Source organism: Ambystoma mexicanum, chromosome 4p (assembly GCF_040938575.1).
Source record: "Ambystoma mexicanum isolate Mex_15411 chromosome 4p, UKY_AmexF1_1, whole genome shotgun sequence".
NCBI classification, from domain to species: domain Eukaryota; kingdom Metazoa; phylum Chordata; class Amphibia; order Caudata; family Ambystomatidae; genus Ambystoma; species Ambystoma mexicanum.
The window spans coordinates 968,003,458-968,026,901 of NC_090927.1; the positions used below are offsets into that span (position 1 = coordinate 968,003,458).

A 23,444-nucleotide genomic window follows, 5' to 3' on the forward strand; every position below is an offset into this window, starting at 1 on the left:
CACCGGATTAACATGTGTAAGGAGGGCCTGTCGCTGATGCACATGGAAGGTGAAGAGGAACAACCTGGACAATCTGCTCCTCAAAGCCCCCCGAGAGGAGGTCTAAAGCCGTGGGACTGGACTGCAGATAGAAGCAGGAGACAAGAAAGGGGAGCAAAGCTAACAGGCCCCCGCACAAAATCACTGAATAAATGAAGGATGATTGGCGAAGATCTGTCATCATATGAAAAGGGGAGAGGAACGGACTGAATAAACATGCTGGATTAAGTAGTATGCCCGAGAGGAAGGGCACATTCATGGTTCTCTTGGAACCTAAATCGGGATGTGGTCCATCCTAGCGGAGGGAAATCCTGGGGTTGTACAAGGCCCAATGCCCTGGAGTTTTACCTGGGGAGTTCGAGAGAACCCAGGCCACATAGAGGTAAAGGGAAGGGGAGGTTCAGGGGGAAGGGATTAGAGGAAAAGTTGGGGTCAAAGTTTTGAGGGTACGAGATTTTTTTGTTGTATGGCACAAAGCTTGTGTGGGTTTAATGATATGCGAAACAAGAGGCGTAAGCACTGGTGAAGGAACACCAGGACATTTTTGGATATGGCTGAGATAAATATTAGAACAATGAATGTGCAGGGGTTAAACCAGCCGGCAAAACGCACTCGATACTGGAGAGGCTCTTGGAGCTTCAGATTTCTGTAGCGCTCCTACAGGAGACACATCTACTTCCCATAGTTGAACGAAGGATTTTTCATAAGGCATTTCCTAAACAGTACTACACCTCTAGTGGGACAAAAATGAAAGGAGTTGGTCTTGTTGGGGTCCTAGGTGAACTTTCCAAAACAATTCCTTTACAGGGATCCTGAGGGAAGGTTTTTGATGCTCAAGGGTATAATGGAGGGGCTGATGTACACGCTGGTGGTAATGTATGCCCCTATTGAAAATCAAGATCTTTTTCTGGAAGCTGATGTGAAAGACGTAATTTTCGGGTGGGGACTTCAATTGCGTGATGGACCCACAATTAGACAAAATGCACCCACCCACCATGGCATACCAAATGAATAGACAAGCACTGGGGAAACTTTAGATTTGGGGGTAATAGAGGCATGGAGATTCTTTCACGACCAGGAAAGAGACTACACGCCATACTCAGCAGTGCATAAAGGTTACTCCAGAATAGACATGATCCTAGTCTCTACAACATTCATTCCTCAAGTAGTTAACATGGAAATCAGAGTGAAATAAACTGACCATGCCCTGGTGGTAATACAAATTGAAATGGCCAAGGATGCCTGAGAAACTGTGAAATGTTGGACTTTTTTTGATCCTGGATGATATGGCACTGAGAGCACACATGGAAAATGTAATTTGCAATTATTTCATAGAAAATGATACCTGGGAGACCGATTGGAGGATCTTTTGGGATGCATGTAAGGCGGTGGTACGGGGAGAATTCATATCCCAATCCATAATATACATCAAGGGTAAAGCGGGAATCGGGAGAAAACTGGAGGGGGAACGCAAAGAAGCAGAGGCCCGACATAAAACACAATGGACACAAAAATCCCTAAGGGCATTACGGAAGATCAGAGCGCAGCTAGAAGCACACACGGTTGACCACACTGCATGAGCGCTACTGAATACTAAACCAACATAATATATGCAGGGCGGGAAAGCCAGTCGATCTCTAGCAGCAAAAATCAGAAAGCAGAAAACCCGAAATTATATCACCCAATAACGAGATGAGGGAGGGCGAATGTTCACAACAGAAATGGATAAACTTAGAATCATGGAAAAATTCCATGCAGGGCTCCTGAAACAAGAAGGGTTAGACCCACAGTCGCAGTCTAGATACATGGAAGCGCTACAGCTACCCCAAATACCCAGAGAGGAAAGGGAACTCTAGGAAGTACCCATCACGCCAGAAGAAGTAAGTGATGCTATAGCCTCATTGCCTAGTAATAAAACACCTGGTACAGATGGCCTAGGAATCATCTAAGAAAGCAAGGGGTGATCACATGGAAGATTGGGAAATCTACTACAGTTCTAATTCTTAAACCAGGGAAGGACCCCACAGACTGCACCAGCCACCCCCCCATTGCACTATTAAATAGTGATGCTAAGATATACGCTAAGGTTCTGGCTGCTAGACTGATGAAGGTCCTCCCGGAAATAATACATGAAGATCAAGCAGGCTTTATGGCAGGGAGATATACAGAGGATAACCTAAGACGAGCCATAGATTTAATCTAGATGGGTACGAGAACTGGACAGAAATTCTCAATAGCAGCACTAGATGTGCGCCGAGCATTTGATAGTCTAGTCTGGGGATACTTGCGTAGGGTTCTTGAAGCATTCAGATGTGGACCAGAGTTCACCAAGATGATGGTAGCGAATTTCAAATACCAACAAAACTTTCTGATTAATGGGCAAATCTTGGCACAGATTAAAATAATGCGAGGCGCACGTCCGGGGTGTCCTCTGTCCCCATTAGTATTTGCTATGGCCATGGAACCGCTGGCGGCCACAGTTGGACATAACCAGAGGCTTCAGGGGATAACAAGCGGAAAAGAGGTACACAAGATGGCTAAGCCCTGAGGACCGAAGGGCTGAGGATTCTGCTGTTTGCTGTTTGGCGAGCGGCGCAAGGCGAAGTCGTCCAGGATAACTCTTCGAGAGAGATGGATCCAGCTAATCTATGCACTTCTAAGGTGATACGAAGGACTAGAGCCCAAGTAAGACAAACAGCCAATACTGACACGATACAGACAAACAATTTGAGAAACAAAAAAGTGAGTCAATATTTTTCATGTGGGTCGTTAACTGATAATATTGACTTATCTGAGGATTCCGCGGTTATGCCGTCGGAAGAGGTGTTCGAACCCTTGCAATCTGTGGAGGATGGTTTGTCCGTTAAGTGGATCTCTATATCGTCTCCTGCACCTCCTGCGCTGATAGAATTCAATCTACCCACCCCAGCCTCCCCCCATCCACTCCTCTTCTCCGAGTGCAACAGGTGGAGGGAGGGGGGTGTATGGTTACGATATTAAATGAAGTGAAGATGGCCAACATCAATATCGAAACGACTTGTGAGACTAGTAAGACTAACCATGATGTGCTGATTGATGGGGCTGCCATGCCGCCGTCGTGTGCGGCGAGGGACGCCGGCTCGGTGGGTGTCGTGCCGGCGTTCGAGGAAACTGCAGTGACCCGGCGGGCCGAGGTTGCTTCAGGCTCCCCTGCCGCGGCGCACACCGATGATGTTGGTGGGCCGGCCCGGGGGGCGTGGGCGTCAGCCGCGGCTGAAGCACCTCGCAGTGTGGGGAACACTGGAGCTCCAGGGCTAGTGCAGCGGCTGGGGGTCCTGGCGAACGGTCGTTACCAATGCCGTGAGTTCAACCTCTGTGCCTCTTATTTCGCCGATTTGTTTGTCAAATGTCACTATGTGTGAATCTCTTGCTGCCTCTCAAAACAATACGACTCCTAACCACGTCCCACAGCTTATTGAGACCCCCTTTAAGGTTTCTAGTGTGATCACAGACTGGCATAAGGAATCGATTCAGAACTCTCAAAATGTAAAAGAAACTGCTTCTGTGGATAATGATAAAAGAAATTCGCTAGAGGTAGTTTCTGCCGTTTTACAAAATTTGATCAGTTTAAACAAATCTAGATCTTGTAATCGGTTATCTGTATCTACCCTAACTGATGAGTTATCTTCGAAGGCCCCTCAGAAAAGAACCTGTACGAGTGTCACTGATTTAAATCCTGATATATGGGGATCTAGTAATTACAAAAGAAGCAAAACGCGCGCTGATGAATCTCCTGATAGTTTCGATCAATCTCAAGAGGGAAACGTGGCAGACTCTCAAAAAAGAGTGCCCGATTCCCATAAGACCAGTCAGCCCAATAATAAGAGGCGCCATCTCCGCACAAGTGAAAGCTCAGCTTGTGTAGTGACGTCTGATGACTCTGAAATGACAGACTCCTCGATGGGTGAACGTCCCTTTCAAAAGATAAGGAGGAAAGTGGCTTGTGGTAGGCGATCTGCATTTGAGTCCCAGCGGAGAGTATTAGAGGAGCGGTCCGCTCCATGTGTTCATTACCCTTCAAACAAACTTTTAATGGCGCTTACATCCGCAATGGTAATTTCTATGACACCCTTCACCAAGTTATATGAAACTCTGAGCGACAACGTAAAGGATGTCACTACGTTACTAGCCATGATGAATTCAAAATTGATGCATCTAGAAACAATGCAGGAGATGGATAAACACAAACAAGAAGAAGTGTCTCATCAAGTTCTGGGTGGCATCCTAGCAGTTAAGGAGGCTAAAAAGAAGGACATGATTGACAAAAAATGATTTGCAGAGGTTGCAAAGGAAGCCTTGTCTTCTTTATTTCATAAATCACATACAACTAAAAAAAGAGATCTGTTGAGTGACGATAACTTAAAAGTTTCGGGACGTGAAGCTTTAGCCTCCAATGCAAACGCCCTTGTAAGTTCTTCACCGTTGGCCAGGATGCCGACTCGTCATCAACACCCCGCACAACCACAGAAGCAAGTCCTCCAGGATAGTAAGTTATCTGGAGGCTTAATAAAGGAAGTGATTGACATCTCACATGAAGCGCCTAGGGACAGTTCGATTCTGTCGGAAATCGAGGTGCAGAAGCAAACGACTGTTATTGAACCTTGTTCTAAAAACGTTTGTCAAATAACTTCCCTTGACATTTCGTTCAATACAGCTTTTTTGCAAGCAAAAAATGCATCTAATCCAGCCTTAGTGGACTCTAAAATGGCCTCTGGCTCATCTCCACTTCAGAAAATTACAGATTTGGCCGTTGAGCCGCAACTTGTGGCAGTGGCGCCTCTAAAGCCCACAGGCATGTTTCCCATCTTTGGAAGCTCGGACACTGAAGTGCAACCGTCTTTATCCGCTGGCAGAAAGTTATGTCATCCGCAAATGAAAAAGCAAAAGAACATGCCAGCCAGGAAAAAATCGCAACAAAAAGGAGCATGTACATTTTTGCAGAATTTAAATATGTTCCAATTAGTTGACAAGGCTATATCTACTAGCTTGAAATTAGCGGACACAATTAAGGAGACTCAAACTGTTCACCATGAACCTGAAGAGCCCAAGTCTAATGCGACGGAGAGTCCGCCAAATGTTGAGGACTTAGCTATACAAGCAGAACTAATGGACTTGTCAGTTTATGAAGACAAGATTGATCCTGATGATGAAGTGAATAAAACCGTTGCTGAAATATGTGTCTCTCAAGACGCTGCTGCATCCTCATTAGACACAAATCCGAACAGTGTCCCTAAGATCACTTCATCGGAGAAACAAAGGTGTACTCCGATGGAGCCACAGAAGCGTGAAATTCCACCAACTTGCCCTTCCCGAGTAGCCAAAGACAGAGTGTGCGAGATTATTCCACAGGTTGCTGAGGATTATGATGTGAGCAGAGGGCAGAGGAGTCCGGTATTTGTTACACTTCAAGAGAAAAGAGAAAGACAAAGGTTACAAGGCCAACAGAAGTCTCAGAAGATCTCTGCCAGGGTGATTTAAATGGGGCGTATGTCGAAAAAGACAACTGCAATTCTTGATGCTAAAGCAGTTAAGTTTCAGAAATCGGTCTTTCATAAGACCGCATTGTCGGTGCAAAATTTCAAAAATAAGACAAGGCTGCCTGCTGCAAGAAAATTAGAGCCGCCATTGCTAATCAAATTAATGCTTGAGCGATTGGAGGGCACGGACAAACTCATTTTGAACAGATCAAATGTGCTAACATTGCTTCACCATGTACCCCGTCTTCGCTCTCTGGAGTCGAAAGATCTGATAATAATTGAATTTCCAGAGGAATTGTGCACTGATGAGGTGATTTTACATTTAAATTCCAACTTAATCGCAAACGTAATTTTGGATGCGAATGAAGAGCTGCTGTCAATGGGATTTGACACGTATAAAGTGAGAGACCCGGAACAACATGAAAAAGAAGAGATGGCAAATCGTCTAGGTGACACTTGGTTCCCTAGAAAGTGCACTTCTAAATTATCTGAGGAAGTGAGAACAGTGGATCAAAGAGAGCAAAACTGTCAACTCCAGGCTGACCAGAACGGTCTCCCTTGCAATGCCTCTCCCGCCCCAAGGCTTTGTGGCAGTTGATAAGGAGACGCGGATCAGAGCAGATCCAATGGAGAAAATCAAAATTACCATAGAAAATGGGATACAACTTGGAAAGTCCTTCTCATCAAAAACAAATAACCAAAGGGAACCCGCTCTGGTGGAAGACTGGAATTGGATGGCCGCGGCACTGAATGTAAACAAGAACAGCTAATGCCCGAAACCCACTGCAGAGCAGGAATGTTCCTTTGCCTCATGGAACACGCGTGGTTATTTACATCTTTTAAACAACTGGGCACAGGACTTACAACTGATCTGTTTACAGGAAACCTGGATGTGTGAACTACCAACAATCACAGACTATGAGTGTGCATTAAATCCAGCTATTAAAGCCGAGAAGGGCCGTCCAGTAGCAGGTCTCTTGACAATGATTAAAAGATCGTCGGGTTACCGGCTGCATAACTCAGTGCACTACACTGCCTTCATTCAAGTTTGTGAGATACGTAAAATTGCTGCCGCTTCTAACCCTTGTGATGTGATCCATATTATTCATTTATATTGGAATCACCAACGGACTGGTTCACTTCCGTTCATCGACCAGATCACCGCAATCCTTGATAACTTGTTGGAATCAAGTAGTGGAAGTGCGGTGATAGTTTGCGGCGACCTAAACATCGATTTTTTTCAATCCTCAGAATTCCATCAAAGGTCGCTTATCAAAATTATTGTTAGAAGAGATGGAAGTGAGAGGGCTCGCTATGCTAAACGGCCGCACGCAAGGTGATATACGGGCTAAACCCACATGGCAGCGAGAAGGTCAAAGCTCCACCATTGATTACATCTTTGTTTCTGATATGCTGCATGGAAAAATAAAGACCATGAAAAATTTGCTCTATGATCAATAGTGACCACGAAATGTTGGAACTCGGATTCCATGACACCCGAGGTCCGCAATGCAAAAAGTGGAACACCAAAGTTTTAGTGGAAACAAATCGTCTTCGCTTAAAGCTGGAAGAACAAGATGTGGCTAAGATATGTAATCAGTTCAAGTCAACGACGGAAGAGATTGAATACATGCCAATTTTGTCACAGTACAAAAGTAAAAGTCTTGGTCTCAAAAATCAGTCATTTGTGAAAAAACATAGCTCTGATCTTATGATAAAACAACGGAAAAGATCGATGAGAGCTGTGATTCGAAAAAATAATCAGGGCCCAAAGAATGAAATAGCAGCAAAAAACAAAGTAGTCAAACAAGCCTACAAAAACTGTATTAAAAGTCATCGAGTCGTATTACATCAAAACGATGCTGAAGCAATGATGAAGATCCTCAGGAATAAGAACAGTGGCGAGTTTTGGTGAACTATCAACTGCATGGAAACTTTGCAAGTGGCCTTGCAAGCGTGCCCAGTTCTAGAGTGGGTTAAGCATTTTACAGCCCTATACTTTAAAGACTTTGCTCCAATCGTGTCAACTACTAATATAACATCATGGAATTTACATTTCCTTAAGGACGATATCCGAGAGGTAATTGTGAGAGCAAAAAACTCTAGGGCACCCGGCCCCGATGGGTTGTCTAACTGTATGATCAAACAGTTTCCTGATATATGGGCTGATATGTGCTTTGATTTATTTGTGAGAATCAATTTGCAAAAGCAAGTGCCAGCCTCATGGAAGACTGGTATAATAGTGCAAATTTTTAAGAAGGGTAACGGAGCATCACCAAAAAAACTATCGCCCGGTGGCCTTGCTTGATGTTCTGGGCAAGATTTTTGCATCTCTCCTGCAAGTAAAACTGACCAATTTTTGGTCAAAAACAGCGAAAAGAGTGGATGAACGACAAGCAGGTTTTGTGAAATTTGTCAGGTGCTCTCTGAACCTGCTGGTTTTAAATCTGCTGAAAATGGAAGCCCTGAGAACAAACACGAGAGTGTTATCTTGCTTTTGTGGACTTTTCGATGGCTTTTGATATGATTGACCGTGAACTGTTGTGGCAAAAATTGGAATTGTGGGGTTGCCCGGTTGACCTACTTTCGGCAATCAAAGAACTCCACACAAATACTTCAATTGCCATTCGGTTGGATCCATCAGAGACGTTATCAACTCAAATTAAGACATCGAAAGGAGTTAAGCAGGGTTGCCCGCTAGCAGCTGCGATTTTCAGCCTATATCTCTGATATCGGTGCCACGATTCAATCAGTGAGATCCTTTCCACCTAAATTCAATGCATCGAAGGTAAGCTGGCTGTTGTACGCAGATGACTTAGTAATCCTAGATTTAACACTGATTGGTCTCCAACGTAAACTTGAAGCTGTACAGAAATACGTCTGCCAGAATAATTTGAAGATCAATACATCTAAGACAGAAATACTGGTGTTCGAGAACTTGAAAATAAGTCATAAATCAAGGGACTCAAAGTATGTGTGGTCTCTAAATCATTGAGAAACTGCAGATATCAAAAAGTGTAAAATACCTTGGCATGACACTAAATTCTAGTATCTGCGATGAGCCTTGGGTGGCTGACTCAAAAAGAAAATGTGGCCAGTTGGCCTGCCAGGGCCTAGTGATACATAAAAAATATGGGCAATTTTCAGTGCAACCATTACGCAATTTTTACGAACAAAAAGTTGTGCCGATTCTGGCTTACGGCGCGGAAAATGCTTTTGGTTGCCCGTCTACACACTGGAGCTCACTAGAACATATGTTCTGGTCTAAGACCCTAAACTTACCACCTGGAATCGCAACTGCTTGCATTCGGTATGAATTAGCCTTAATTTCATTACATGCAAGGATATGCTGGAATCAACTAGCATTGTTTCGAAAAACGAGAGCAGAAGAAGGAATATTTCAATTCCAGATACTTCACAACGCTGCATCAGGAGGCCCAGATATTCTCTCCCAATGGATAAAACGTTGTGAAGACCTTTTGGCAATAAATAACATCAGCTTAAAAACTCTCCACACTAATCCAACGGCTGCCAAAGTGTTATTATGGCATGCTGACTGGATAAATACATGTCGAGAGCGTTTGGCGGCCAATGCGATGACAGATTCTCCTGCTGAAGCAAGAGGGTATAACATCCTTCAAAAATATCCAACTCGCTTTCTAAATTCGAATGCTAGAAGACTATTTATGCTGTTCTGGCTGAATGCACTGAGAACTAAAGAGCGAACCAGTCATTGGGCGTGTAATGCGGGACTAAACTCTACCTGCCGCTTTTGTAACAAGGAGCTAGAGTCCCTCAGACATCTAGTCCTTTTCTGCTCAGCGTTGAAGGATGTTAGATCAATTCATCTGGGTCGATGGTACAATGATAATCAGTCTGCGAGTGCAGAGGAGTGGTGGCGGAGAATGTGGAATGGACTGGATATGAAATTAATCTTGCCCCCGACTTCCTTTTTGGCCGTCATAGATGATAAATTGAAAGAGAATCCAGGACAACAACGAGTCTGCTAAAAGGATTTGAGAACTCTTAAGGACGTTAGTTAAGAGGGAATTCGGGCGATGAGTTCTGTCTGATTGTGTGGGGAGAAGGGTGGCGGCCTAGTTGGGGGCAATGATAAGGACACCGGAGTCGGTTGTACTTTTGTTTTGTTTGTCTGTGTAATATTTTAAAGGTTTGATTCAAGCCAATAAAATTATTTTAAAAAAAGATGGCGCTTTACGCGGATGACATTCTCTTATTCTTGATAAACGCAAATAGCTCATTGCCCAGAGTGATGGAAAAGTTGCAAATATTTGCCTGTTTCAGGGTTCACCATAAATTACACGAAATCCAAAGCTCTAAACCTAAAGGAAGATAGTGAGGGAATAGTGAGATTAGGCAAAGACTACCCCTTGATATGGGAAGAAAACAGCATAGAATACCTGGGGGTGCAATTAACAAGCGACTATGAAGGATTATACGGGGCAAACATATCCCCACTGTGGAAATAACTGAAGGAAGACCTACATAGCTGGGATACCCAAAAACTCTCCTGGTTCACAGTTATTGCAGCTGTAAAAATGACACTGCTTCCCCGATTACTGTACTGGAAGAGAGCTAACTATGTACAAATACCATCTCGCATGTGCAAGATATTGCAGTCCGAAATGATAAACTTTATATGGCATGGGAACAAACCATGAATACGAGTCATGACACGCCCAACGCTTCTGGGAGGGTTGGGAGTCCCAGATTTGGAGAGATGCATCCTCGCGAAACAAATGGAACCTATGTTGAAATGGGTAACAGAAGAGACAAAAGGGTTGGTGTGAGATTCAACAAGAGGTTAAAACTATTCCTTTAAGGGTCCTACATGCAATGCGTACCTTCGGCTCGAGGGGCAGGGGCGCAGCTACTAGAAGCAACAAAGGTGTCATTACGTGGATGGGATGTAGCGCTCAAAAGGAAGAAAGTACCCAGAGGTTTGGGACCGCAAACGCCAATGGCCCATAATAATTACTTCAACCCGGGCCAGAAAGGGACATTCTGGTACACCTGGAGGGGAACTAAACTTCTGTTATTAAAACAAAAAATGTAGAATGGGAAAGCCCTTGTCTTTGAGGAGTGTAAACAGACTTTTGGTCTAAGAGAAGGAGACCGAAACAAATACATACAGGCAGTGCTCCAGATAAGATTTTGGAGGTGGGAGTATTTTACTCTCCATTTTTAAACTTTGAGAGTAAATGTGATTTTAAGAGTAAAAATGACTCTTCTCCTTTGCAAGAGAGTAAAACGGTGCAAAAACTGTATGGAAATAATTACTATGCGGCAGCTTTCTGCATTGTGACAGAATACACCTTTCATTATTTCTGGCCATTTGATCTCTCCTGTATATATTTAAATGTTGAAATCACAAAAACCTAGACAATTATATAGTAAAGCAAACATGAATTGTATTGTGTGTTTTGAGATTCGATAGCAGAATTGTCTTTTGATGTTTAATCAAAGTCCTAATTTCCTGGAGCTATTACTACCTAATGGTATGCCAGTGTTATGATACAACAGTGCAGAGAGGCAAGAACTCCATGCTAAATTCTATATCTAATCTAGTGGTCAAATGGCTATTTATATAGCTCTTTTGGCAAAGCGCTGTGCATAGAACATATTTATCACAATTACCACCAAACCAAAGTCGGTACTCCTTTATCGACCTCGAAAGGATGAGGCTGAGTTGGACTTGCCGGGATTCGAACCCGCAAACTACAAATCACGCACAGATTGCAGCAACGAGTGCTCAACCGGCTGAACTATCTTATTGGCTAACATCCTTCAGAGGTTGGTTAACTGAAGATCGACCGAGGTATAATAATCACAGTACCTAGATGTATGGCAAGCCATTCATGAAGCGCTACATAAAGTTAAATACCTATCTGGATTATCACAGGGACTGGTTTTGCTGAGTTTCTATTCCAATTACTAATGTAACTTTCATTTGTTTGTTTTTGAACAGCGCTTGCACTTCCTTGAGAGTCAGGTTTTGGATGTTTTAATTGTAGTACTGAAGATTTGAGAGGCTATAACACCTGTGATCAGTTTAATGACAATTACTCACCCTTGAGCAGACTCTGCTGCCACTGACCATTTATAGGAATGTACCCCATTGACTGCAAGGTTGAATGGATGTAAACTAGACTGTGCATAGTCATTTTACATACTGTTTTTATAATTGGAGTGTAAATTAAATTATAAGTGTAAAAATGATCTGCCTCCGCATGATTATGCACATAGAACCGGAACTTTGAAAAATACAATTGTGCAATACTGGTTTGCTTTCACTGGAAAAAAATCATAACTTATTGAAAAATATGAATTCTCAATTGTAACTTAGTTTTCCATCTTATTAGTTATACAATCCTAAAAATCTAGGAAAACATGCACAGTGCTTCTTAAGCTGAATGGAAAGAAACCATTTTTTTTATCACAGTGTGCAGTTTATTTTTTTGAAAGGCTTCGAAGGGATTGTGTCCTCCGACGTATTCCTTATCTTTGATAATTCTTGCTGGCCTCGGAAATGTTTTCTCTGTAGAGGGCGCTGCGCGTCGACGTCACCATGCCCATAAATAGCCATGCGCGGCGTCCGTTGCTCAGTTATGTTTTTCCGCGCTTCGTGGGGCCTCGGAATATCGTTGCTCAGTTCAGTCAGATAAACCTCTTATATTTCCTCCATAAAACCAACTCGTTCTCGATGGCTTCTTCATCCGAACCGACGACTCCGCGGTCCGGCTTCAAAAAATGTCCAGACTGCGGAAAGAAAATGTCGATAACAGATCCTCACAGGATCTGTTTGTGGTGCTTGGGAGTCGAGCACCATTGTTCAGAGTGTGAGGACTGCATGTCCATGACGGCGAAAGCCTTGAAGGAGCGCCAGGGGAAGCTCGAGAGAGGTAAGTCAGTCAAAACCTGCTCAAAAGTTTCTTCGGCCGAGTCGAGGCATTAGTCTCCTTGCCGTCGAAAGCATTCCCATTCTAGGTCTTGAATTAGCTCCCACCACTCGTCAAGATCTAGACACTCAAAGAAGACGTTAAAGATCCCCTTCCTCGTCATCTTCTGTTTCCCCAGAAAGGGTCTCCTGCCCCACAAAACACAGCTCTCAGGCTGAGTGGGAGGAATTCAGGACGAAAATGCTAAGCGTCTTCGAGAAAGCTGCCTCGACCCCCTCGAAGACAGCTGAGGGTGATACCCTGGGTGAAAAACCCAAAAAATCGAAACGCTGCGTGTCGTTGCACCCGGCGAAAGAGTCCACCCGAGAGCGCCACGGGCCATCGGGTAGGAAGGCACCATCTTCGCCGTCGTCGAAGATCCCTTCGCTTGGATCGGCGCCATCGGCGCTGTTGTCGAAGGGTTCTTCGACGCATTGGTCGATCGAATTGACGCCATCGACATCAATGCCGATAAAAGAGAAAACCACGGCTACTTCACAGCCAATGGTTATACCCAGAGCCTCCAGCACGACGCTGAGAACGTCGTCGACATCCTCGAGTAGGATCCCGATCCTCTCAAGTTCCTCGAGGCCTCTTCCAGTTTTCTCGACGCCTTTCTCGGCGCCTTCGAAGCCTTTCACATCGGCGTCGACGACATCGACGTTTTCTCACCCAATAATGACAAGTTTCGCTCCCTCTGCTTTAGAAATGGGTTTTACACCATTTCTGAGGTCAGAGTACCCCAGGTTATCTTCAATCTATGAAGAAGGGGAGGATTCTGACCAAGAAAGACCCTTCGGGTTGCAGAGGACCACACCACCTGTTTCAGAGGATTTTACCTCCGAGGAAAGAAGGTTGAAAGACCTACAGGAATCATTACATAAGGCAAGTAGGCTGGACACTTCCCCAGAAGTGGAATTTGTCAAACCAGACCCAGGGGAACATGCCAAAACCCCCTATAGAACCCTGCTGGCAAGAATTATTGAATTCATGGGTTGATCTGCGCCTCCACCTGTTTTTCAACAGGATGGCCTTACAGACATACTAGACAAAGGTCCACAGGAGGATCCTGTGGTCCCTTTCCATACAGCTTTACAAAGGAAGATTTCATCAAATTGGGAAACTCCTGAGGTTATCCCTGCAGTCAATAAAAGATTGTCAGCCAAGTATAGGGTAGCTGCAGCTGACCCTGAATATTTATCAAGACACCCGACTCCAGAGAGCCTGGTGGTTCAAACGGCAACTTCATCAAGCAGCAGATCCGCTTACCCTTCTGTCCCACAGGATAGAGATGACAAAAGGTACGATTCTATGGCAAAAAAAGTCTTTTCTGCTTGTAGTATGGTGTTGAAGTCCATCAACGCCACTTTTACGCTCGCCAGGTTCAGTGTCACACTGTGGGAGTGTGCTTAATCAGCGGCTGACTGCATACCGGAAGGAGAGGAAAGGGAAGCCTTCCTTAACATCATTAAAGATGGCAAAGATGCCATGTGCGAATCTCTTCAAACTGGCATCGATTCCGCTGACAGTATCAGCAGGGCCATGGCGGCAAGTACTACAATCCGCAGGCACGCGTGGTTACGGAAGTCTGGCTTTGCTCCAGATGTACAGGCCAGACTTTTGAATATGCCCTTTGACGGCTCTTCTTTATTCCGTAAAAAAAAAAGTTGCAAACATCAAAAGCAGCAGCAAAATCTTTAGGAGCTGCTATCCGCCAAACTCCTTTTTGCCCCTCAGGAACCTCTGGGAGAGGAAAGTCCTTTCGCTATTATTCCGCATTCGGGAAAGGCAGAGGACAGCCGGCTCAAAGAGGCCAAAGGAGATCCACCCGAGGTGGATGGGTCAAAAGTACTAAGGCCGCAGCAGCAGCAGGTGCCTCTTTACCCTCGGCCTCTGCATCAGCCGCCCCCAAACCACTCTGAGGTCTTTCCACACAAAACACCTGTAGGGGGCAGGTTAAGTCACCATCTGACGGAATGACCGGCTATTACGTGAGATGCTTGTGCATTGGAGACAGTTGCCCAGAGTTACTGCCTATCCTTTCTACACATCCCTCAGAGTCATCCACCGGGGGCACAGCTCTCTAAAAGTTCCAGATCCGCTCCTCTTGCAGGAAATTGTAGACCTGCTAGAGAAAGGTGCCATAGAACCAGTACCTGTAGCGGAAAGGAACAAGTGCTGGTACCCCCCCCCTACTTTTTCATACCGAAGGACGGAGGACTGAGATCCATCTTGGACTTACGAGAATTGAACAAGTTCCTCAGGAAGGACAAGTTCAAGATGGTAACTCTCTCTCAGATCCTTAAGGCGCTCCAGATCCAGGACTGGACTTTTTGAGATTGCTAGGCCTCATGGCATCCTGCATCTTCCTTGTGCCAGAGGCTCGCCTGAGAATGAGATCTCTCCAGTGGGCACTAAGAACCCAGTGGTCACAATACTCGGGAAGAATGACAGATCTCCTCTGGATTCCGGACAAGGTAGCTCACGACCTTCAATGGTGGGCCTATCCAGAGAACATCTTGAAAGGAGAACTGTTTTGGCAACCATGGCCGGAGATAACTGTAGTCACAGATGCCTCACTCACGGGGTGGGGAGCCCATGCCAACGACTTGACCATCAGCGGTCGTTGGTCTCCATCGGAGTCCAGACTACACATCAACCTATTAGAGCTGAGAGCGATCAGACTAGCGCTGAAAGCTTTCCTGCCATCAGTACACGGGAGAAATGTCCTGATAATGACGGACAACACGGTGGCCATGCACTACCTCAACAAAAGAGGCGTAGGGTCACTGCCACTGTGCAGAGAGGCAATGCAGCTCTGGTTTTGGGCAATTCAGGAAGGAATCCCTCTATTGGCAGTCCACCTAGCCGGAGAGAAGAATTTGACAGCGGACGCTCTGAGCAGGCAGAGCAGTCTCTCACGAGTGGGAGCTAGCCCAGGAAGTCCTTCAAGAGATCTCCACCCTTTGGGGAACCCCTCGGGTGGATCTGTTCGCCACCAGCGCCAACAGGAAGTGCAATCTGTTCTGTTCAAGGGAATTTCCCCCGAGAGGAGCTCTAGGGGACGCGTTCGTAGTGGACTGGGAGTTCCCACTCCTTTACGCGTTTCCACCAGTCCCTGTTATTCCTCAAATGATCAGGAGGTTGAGAAGATTCCGGAAAACCATGATCCTAATTGCCCCGGACTGGGCCAGGAGAATGTGGCACCCGGACCTTCTGGATATGTCCATCTGCCCTCCAATCCGTCTTCCACTCAAAAAGAATCTTCTTTCGCAGAAGGGAGGTCAGGTTCTCCATCCAGACATAAGAACCCTCAACCTTCACGCTTGGCTTCTGAAAGGTTGAGGTACAAGGATTGGGACCTCCCTGATGACATCATGGAGGTGTTGATTTCGGCCAGAAGGCCAGCAACAAAGTCTTTATACCGCTGCCGTTGGAACACATTTTGCAGCTGGTGTAGAGAAGAGAATATGGACCCTTTTTCATGTGGTACACCAACGGTGTTATCGTTTCTACTCTACTTGGCAAACTCGGGCCTTCAAGTTGGCACTGTAAAAGGCTATCTCGCAGCGCTATCAATCTTCAAGCGCACCGCGGAGGAACCATCGTATTTCAAACTACTCTTAGTAATACAATTTCTCAAGGGATTAACTAATGTTTATCCTCCAAGACCATTCCAAGTTCCCTTATGGGACTTAAATTTAGTCTTAAATTTCCTAATGGGTACTCCCTTTGAACCACTCCACTCTTGTTCGCTGAGATTTCTCACTCTTAAAACTGTCCTATTAGTAGCACTAACATCTGCTAGGAGGGTGAGTAAATTACAAGCTCTATCTTGTAAACCCCCCATACAATTTTCCATAAGGACAAAGTTGTCCTACAGGTGAAACCTAATTTCCTCCCAAAGGTGGTTTCTGAATTTCACATCATTCTGAAAATTACCTTACCTTCGTTCTACCCTCCTCCCCATCCTGGGAAAGACTAAGAAAGGCTACATAGGCTGGACCCAAGGCGAGCTCTAAGCTTTTACATCAGCAGACTGGCTAGGCTTAGGCAAGCAGACCAACTGTTTGTAGGCTACTCAGGTCACAAGTTGGGACTACCCATAACAAAACAGACCATTTCCAGGTGGATTATTTTGGCCATTCTGGAATGTTACAAACTGGCAGGGAAAGAGCCACCCCAGAATCTTAGGGCTCATTCAACCAGGGGTATTGCAGCCTCTTCGGCCCTCCAAAGATGGGTACCGGTCTGAGACACATGTGCGGCTGCCACATGGTCGTCCGCACATTCACAAGATTTTACAACCTGGATTCCTCCACTAGTCAAGAGACCAGATTTGGCAAAGCCGTATTACATTTGGTTCATTCCTAAAAGGGATACATGGCATTATTACTCCCACCTCCAATTACATGCCACTGCTATGGGAGTCTATCAAAGATAAGGAATACTTCGGAGGACACAATCCCTACGAAGAACAAATTACTTCTTACCTGGTAACGTTCTTTCGATGGGATGTTCCTCCGACGTATTCCTTATCGCCCCTCCCATCCATCCCCGCAGTAATACTTCCCTTGTGGTTGCAGCTTACGCTCCTTCAAGGTCAATGTACTTTGCAGGAGAGTGCACAAAGTACTCCCGGGGAATGAAGAGAAACCAGGGTTTGGGATCTTCATCACAATTGGGTCTTTGCTTGCTGAGAAAGGCCAGGGGAAAGGAGTCATTCTCCTGGTAATTAAGCCAGCAAGCCAGTGATTCGGGAGAAGGGAGTAATACCCCCTGGGATACAAAACAAGTGAACTTTTCTGACCGTGTTCGAGGATATGCAACACTTTTGTTTGTTTGTGGAATAGTTAAACCAAGCGAAGGGAGTCATTCCCCTTGGTAGCCAAAACTGTGCCACCCAGTTCAGGAGGGAGGGACTCATTCTCCTGGACAAAGAAAATTGACACATCCTAGTTAAGTTATAAGGGTAAGGGACAGAATTAGTTTTGACACATGACGATGGACTTTTTGTGTATTATATATATATATATATATATATATTACACAAAAAGTCCATCTGGCTTGCTTTTCTTTCCTTGCTGGCTTAATTACCAGGAGAATGACTTGTCACTTTGTGTGCTCACTATTGGAACACCTAGCCCGATTTATTGATGAAACACTTGTTCAATTTGTATCAGTGTTACCTTCCTACCTGAGAGATACTAAGGACTTTTTACAACACGTTACTAATACACCTTGGGTGGAAGGTTTACTTTTGGCCACTTTGGATGTAGTTTCTTTATACACACCTATTAGCCACACTATTGGTATTTCTGCATGTAAATATTTTTTGGACACCCGTTCTCTAAACTACCTTGGACACAGTACTATGATTTTGGACATGCTCTCATTCTGTTTACACAACAATGTTATTTGAGGGATGCTTCTATCGGCAAGTAAGGGGGACTGCGATGGGCAGAACTTTTGCACCGTCCTATGCTAATCTCACAATGGGGTGGTGGGAGGCTACTTTCTTGTCTGATTTACTATTATCTGGTTTTTCGACACAGATTATGTCTTGGTTCCGGTATATAGATGACCTGTTTATCATTTGGAAGGGTACCGAAAGTGACTGGCTGCTATTTGTCAAAGTATCAACAACAATCAAGCCAATCTTAGCTTCACTGAATGCCATAGTCGTTCAAAGATTGTGTATTTGGATGTGACCGTGATGATGGATGATTCAGGCATCAGCACAGCATTACATAAGAAACCAACCAATACTGGTCTACACTCCATGCGAACAGCTGTCATCCAACACCTTGCAAAAAATCCATCCCTTACGGTGAATTTATTCAGTATCGTCGTAATGTTCCAATATTGCTTGTTTTGATCATCATTGTGCACAGACGGCTATGGACTTTTTGAAACAGGGAACGATTGAAATGGCATATCTTCGAGCACGTGGAATGTCTAGGGACACATTATTGTATGACACCAGTCCCAAGGCTGCCATTAATGATAATCCTCGACTCATCATCACATTTGATACTGCTTCCAATGATATTCGTAAAATTGTGGAAGACATTGGCATGTTCTTACCTTGGATAATGACTTGAAGCCCATTTTGGGCAATCGACCTATCTTGACGTACAAACGAGTACCTTCTTTAAGGGACAAACTTGTGTCCAGTTTTTTTCCTCCAGGGGGCAAGACTCAATGTACTAATACCTGGCTTCCAGCTTCACATACAGGCTTTACCAAATGCATGAAGTGCAAAGCCTGTGCACATGCAATTGCCAAGAAATCTTTTGTGCATCCCATTACACAAACACAGCAAATGATACGTCAATCCATTAATTGTGATACCACTTTCGTTGTTTATGTGCTCTCTTGCCCTTGTCTGCGTTGGTATGTTGGCAGTACTACATGTAAACTGAAACTCAGAATTCTACAACAATTTGAGAGCCATTAAGAACTCTGATCCGACATACCCCATGGCAAAACATTTTAAATCTGAACATAACAATGATGTGAAAATGTTAACTTTTTTTGCTGTGGCACATGTACCTCCTCATCCAAGGGGTGGTGACCGTATTTTGATGCTGAGACAACTTGAAACCAGATTTATTTTAGATCTTGACACCAAATACCCTAGGGGTTCCAATGTAGACTAGGAGTTGTATACTTTTTGGGTACTTCATTTATTTGTTGTAGTCAATTAGCTGTTTCTCTTGCCATTCTGTTTTGTTTTTCTTTGCTGGGGTTTTTCTGTTTTCCCAGTGAGACACTTTCTTAACTTCATGATTCCTGTTTTCACTTCTGTTGGTTTCATGCAGGTATTGACTTATTGACCCCTTTTTTTCAAATTTCCTTTTCTGTACCTGCATGTCTTAGCTGATTATTAGCTGATTATTTTGCATTATAGGGGGAGTAATTTATCTATAATATTTAGCTTATTCTGATGGCTCACATGCAGTCCTTTACACGTCTATGGTTTTCCCTTTGTGTTTTGGAATTGTCTATTTTTCCTTTACCTTCATGATTGTGCTTGTCCAGCCGGTGGCCTGGTCTTAATTTGTCATGCTGCTTATAGCTCCTGGCCATGTGTGTCTTTTATATTTTCGATTGTTATTACCGCGCATGTACTTGCACTTTGACGGAATGGCTGCTAATTTTGCATTTTGCACAATTCATATTGTTGATGCACTTGCACTTTATTTGAATGGCTGCTATTCTGCCAGTTTGCACAGTCAAACGTGTTGCTGCATTTGCACTTTAAGACATCCTCTATTTTGAGGTGGGCTATACATATTCTTGTCTGGCTGTTCGTTTTGCTCTTTTGGCACTGAACATAGACATTTCATGGTCCAGCTGCTATTTTTTGCACATAATAACTTGCCTTTTGCACAGCTATGCTGACATCTTTATCTTGTTGGCTTAGTTCCAACTTCTGCCCATTTTCTCCATCTTTACTTGGCTGGCTTGTTTTTATCATAATTTTACCTGATTGTTGGGACTAACATGACTTGTTTGTTTATCTAATGGGACAGATTGAACATGTGCGGGTTTTATTCTGTATGCTTAGGCCTTGGTATTATTGCTCATATATGCTGGTGATTCCCATGTAACTTGATTCTACTGCTGATGGTAATTGTTTCTCCATAGGGGGTTCATGGGTCACCCACACTGTATATTTTTTACTTGATTGCCATCTGACAGATCTGGCCGTTTTATCATCTATGCAACTGCAGGTACACTGTCATTCCGAGTGGGGTATTTTAAGTTTACTACACCATAGTGGTCTGGCCATATCTGGTTATTACACTGCTTATAATGCACTGTGCATTTATTAATGTTGGGACTATTATGGCCCACACAGTGTTTTACTTCCTGGTCAGGACCACTTTTAACCTGCAACGAAATTGTTTATGCACTGTGCCTTCTACTTCTCTGACTTTACATGTATTTTTAACCCTCTCCAATATGGCCGCTTTGTTCCCTCATGTTTTCCAAACAAATTGTTGCCATTGACATAGTTAAAGGACTGCACCTCAGAAGGGTATTTACCTTTGCTAATCTCGCTCCCCCTTACGTGATCAAGCGATCAGTATAGCGCGAAAAGCGTTGTTTGCAGGCTGCTGCCCCGAGGTGTCCTGCTGTTGTTTTGTTTTCTATGTGCTGTTTGTGTGTTGTGCATTCGGTTTTGCACGATGCATTTTTAAAATACTTTTGTAAACATTAAAGACACCAGTATTCTTTCTACTGTGTCCGTTGTGTTTTGTCCGACTTTTTTCTGAACCTGGCATTAGATTTTTGTGCCTGTGGGAGTGCAGTTCACCTCTTCCTCCTTGTTTTGCAATAGATTATCTGAGGCTTGGTGAATCTGCTTAGATCACATGCTGTGCATAGGCCGACATCTAGTGGAAGCTGCAGAGTATTACAGTTGTTTTTGAAACTCGAAAAGGGACGTTGACAGGGCGTGCCAGTAATACTATCTCTAGTGTGACGTCCACTGTACCCATGATCCCTCATGCATCGAGGTCCCTCAGATTGTTTTTTTCCGCCATTCTATACGGATGCGTATAGCGGAGTTCCTCTTTTGGCGTAAAGCCTTTGACTTATTTCAATTATCGATAATATCCTTTAATTCACAGAACTCTGAAATCACGCTGGTCAAGACGGAGAGACTGCCCGTCGAAGGACTACCGCGATGGACCGTTCAGCCTTGGAAGGCCGCCCGGGACTCAGCCCAGACATTGGGGAGAGAGGGGGAGGTCATTTTAGGATTTATATGCCCCTTTTCCTACACTTTTTTCACCCAGCTGCCATAGTCTGTAGTTATGGACAAAACCCCATTTTTAAATTCTGCCCCAAGTGCAATCGTAAATTCCCGTGGGTAGACAAGCATTCAGTCTGCAACTTTTGTCTCCCAAGAGACCACGTTGAAACGTCTTGTTGAGCGTGTAGGCTCTTCAAGCTGAAGACGTTAAAGGACCACTCCACAAAACGCGGGGCCAACTACGCCAGGCAGCTCGAGGCCATGGAGGTAGAAGGCGCCTTTAGCGATGGCAGCAACGCTGCGGTTTCAGATGGCGAGGGCGACGGGGTAACTCTAGCTACCCAAGCGCAGGCCCCCGACCCCGGTGGACAGGCCGGCGGCCATGTTGTGGGAACTACACCCGGCGGAGGAAGCGCTTCAAAATCGTACACCACTAAACACACAACCCCAGGTCGAGACTTGGCACATGGGTCGAGCAATCGGCAACGGTCGACACCCAGGGAAAGGTCAGTTGACTCCCTGTCCTCTGGGCACTCTCGTTCGAGATCCCGGCACGACAGGGCCCAACCGTCGAAAGACAGGAAGGGTGTCGCCTGTAAAACTCCCTCCGAGGGTTGATTGTCTGCGGACGAGGACTCGGCCCTACCCGCATCCGAAATTCGACGCTTGGCGTCAGATCAAGTAGAAGTCTCCAAGAAGTCAGTTAAACACAGCTCTGGGCTCCAGGGAGGGGTAAAAGAACACAAAAAGAAGTCCTCAAACACCTCATGGGGATAAAAGCCCTCTTAGGGAAAAAACCCTCAAAGAAAAACCTACAGAATCTAGGCCCATATCTCATAAAGATAGACAAAGATCTAAGGTAACACCTCCCACAGATGAGGACTTAGGACTTCCTTCAGAACCCTTGGTGATCCCAAGTTCAAAAGAATGGTCTGCACAAGACATAGACAAGGTGATGAGAAGAATGACCACAAGTCTCTGCTCTACCTACTCAAACCCGTTCTAAGAGGTCTCGTACAGCTGTTCCATTACAAAGTATAGTCATAGAACTCTGACCCAGAATCAGAGCACCAAGATTTCTCCTTTTGTCATGATGCCTACCTCCAAGGAGCCAGGTCCGACCCAGCAACCCCAGAGGCAGGCATCATTCCCCCCAGGGAAGTGCCAGCGGGCCCAAGCTGGGGCCCTTTGCACACAGACCTGGCGCCTTAGGCGCCAGGCTCATGTTAGACCCCTGTCCTGGCGCCTTTGGCGCCAGGCTCATAAAGCTAGATATGTGTTCAAGTGTTTTAATGTGCACTTACCTGATGCAGACCATGCTGCTACATCCAGGCCCTCTTGAGGCCTGAATGGAACTACTTTACCTGTGGGACTACTTTCCACCTGGGTGTGGTCGGGGAAGGATACATACCTGATCGGTGGAAGGATACATACCTGGAACTTCTTCCAAAGCTATTTAAACCACGCCCGATCAGCAACTCGCGCTTCGCGTTGTTCTGCTCCTCGCAGCTGGACGCTCGCCGTGTCAGCTCCTGCATCTGGACTTCAGCCACGCCTGTCAGCATCCTGGGTCGCCTGCAAAGGGAGATAAGAGAGAATTGGTGAGAAAGAAGACCTTACCAGCTAAAGCTGCATCACGGAGACATCACACACTAACGATCCTGAAAGGGAAGACATCATTTTAAAAGCATTTCGCTTCGATCGCTGCAGCGCTGCATTTCACTCACCTTTCCTGGGCGCCTCCATCTTCAGCAGCGATCATCCGGATCCGCACCCACTTCTCAGAGCCTAGAGAGAAAAAGACAAGAAAACAAGGTGAGAGAAGGAAGGGAATAGGAAAGGCTCAGTTTCCTTCTAAGACTTACCTGTTGGGTCATTCCCATTTCATTTCGGGTCCTGCCGCTTCCTGGCATTCCGGACCCCGGCCCCTATGGGGAAAAAAGACAAGGACATTGAATGAGCGAATGCAAAGACATTACCTGAACGCTCATCCAGAACTTACCTGTCATTTACTGGAACTGCACGTTTCACTTCGGGTCGGCGCCATATCTCCGGCATTCCGAACCCCGGCCCCTAAGGGGAAAAAGACATAAGCATTAGCGCTTGCTGCAATAAGACAATGAACATTATTATTAAGCTTGAACTTTTGAACTTGCAACAGAA

At 45.0% G+C, this 23,444-nt stretch overlaps 1 protein-coding gene across 1 annotated transcript in view; it reads left to right on the forward strand.

The window, feature by feature from the left end:
• The window catches only part of CD164 (CD164 molecule), a 693,925-nt gene that overhangs the window by 242,218 nt on the left and 428,263 nt on the right, over positions 1 to 23,444 (forward strand). The window lies entirely within an intron of this gene.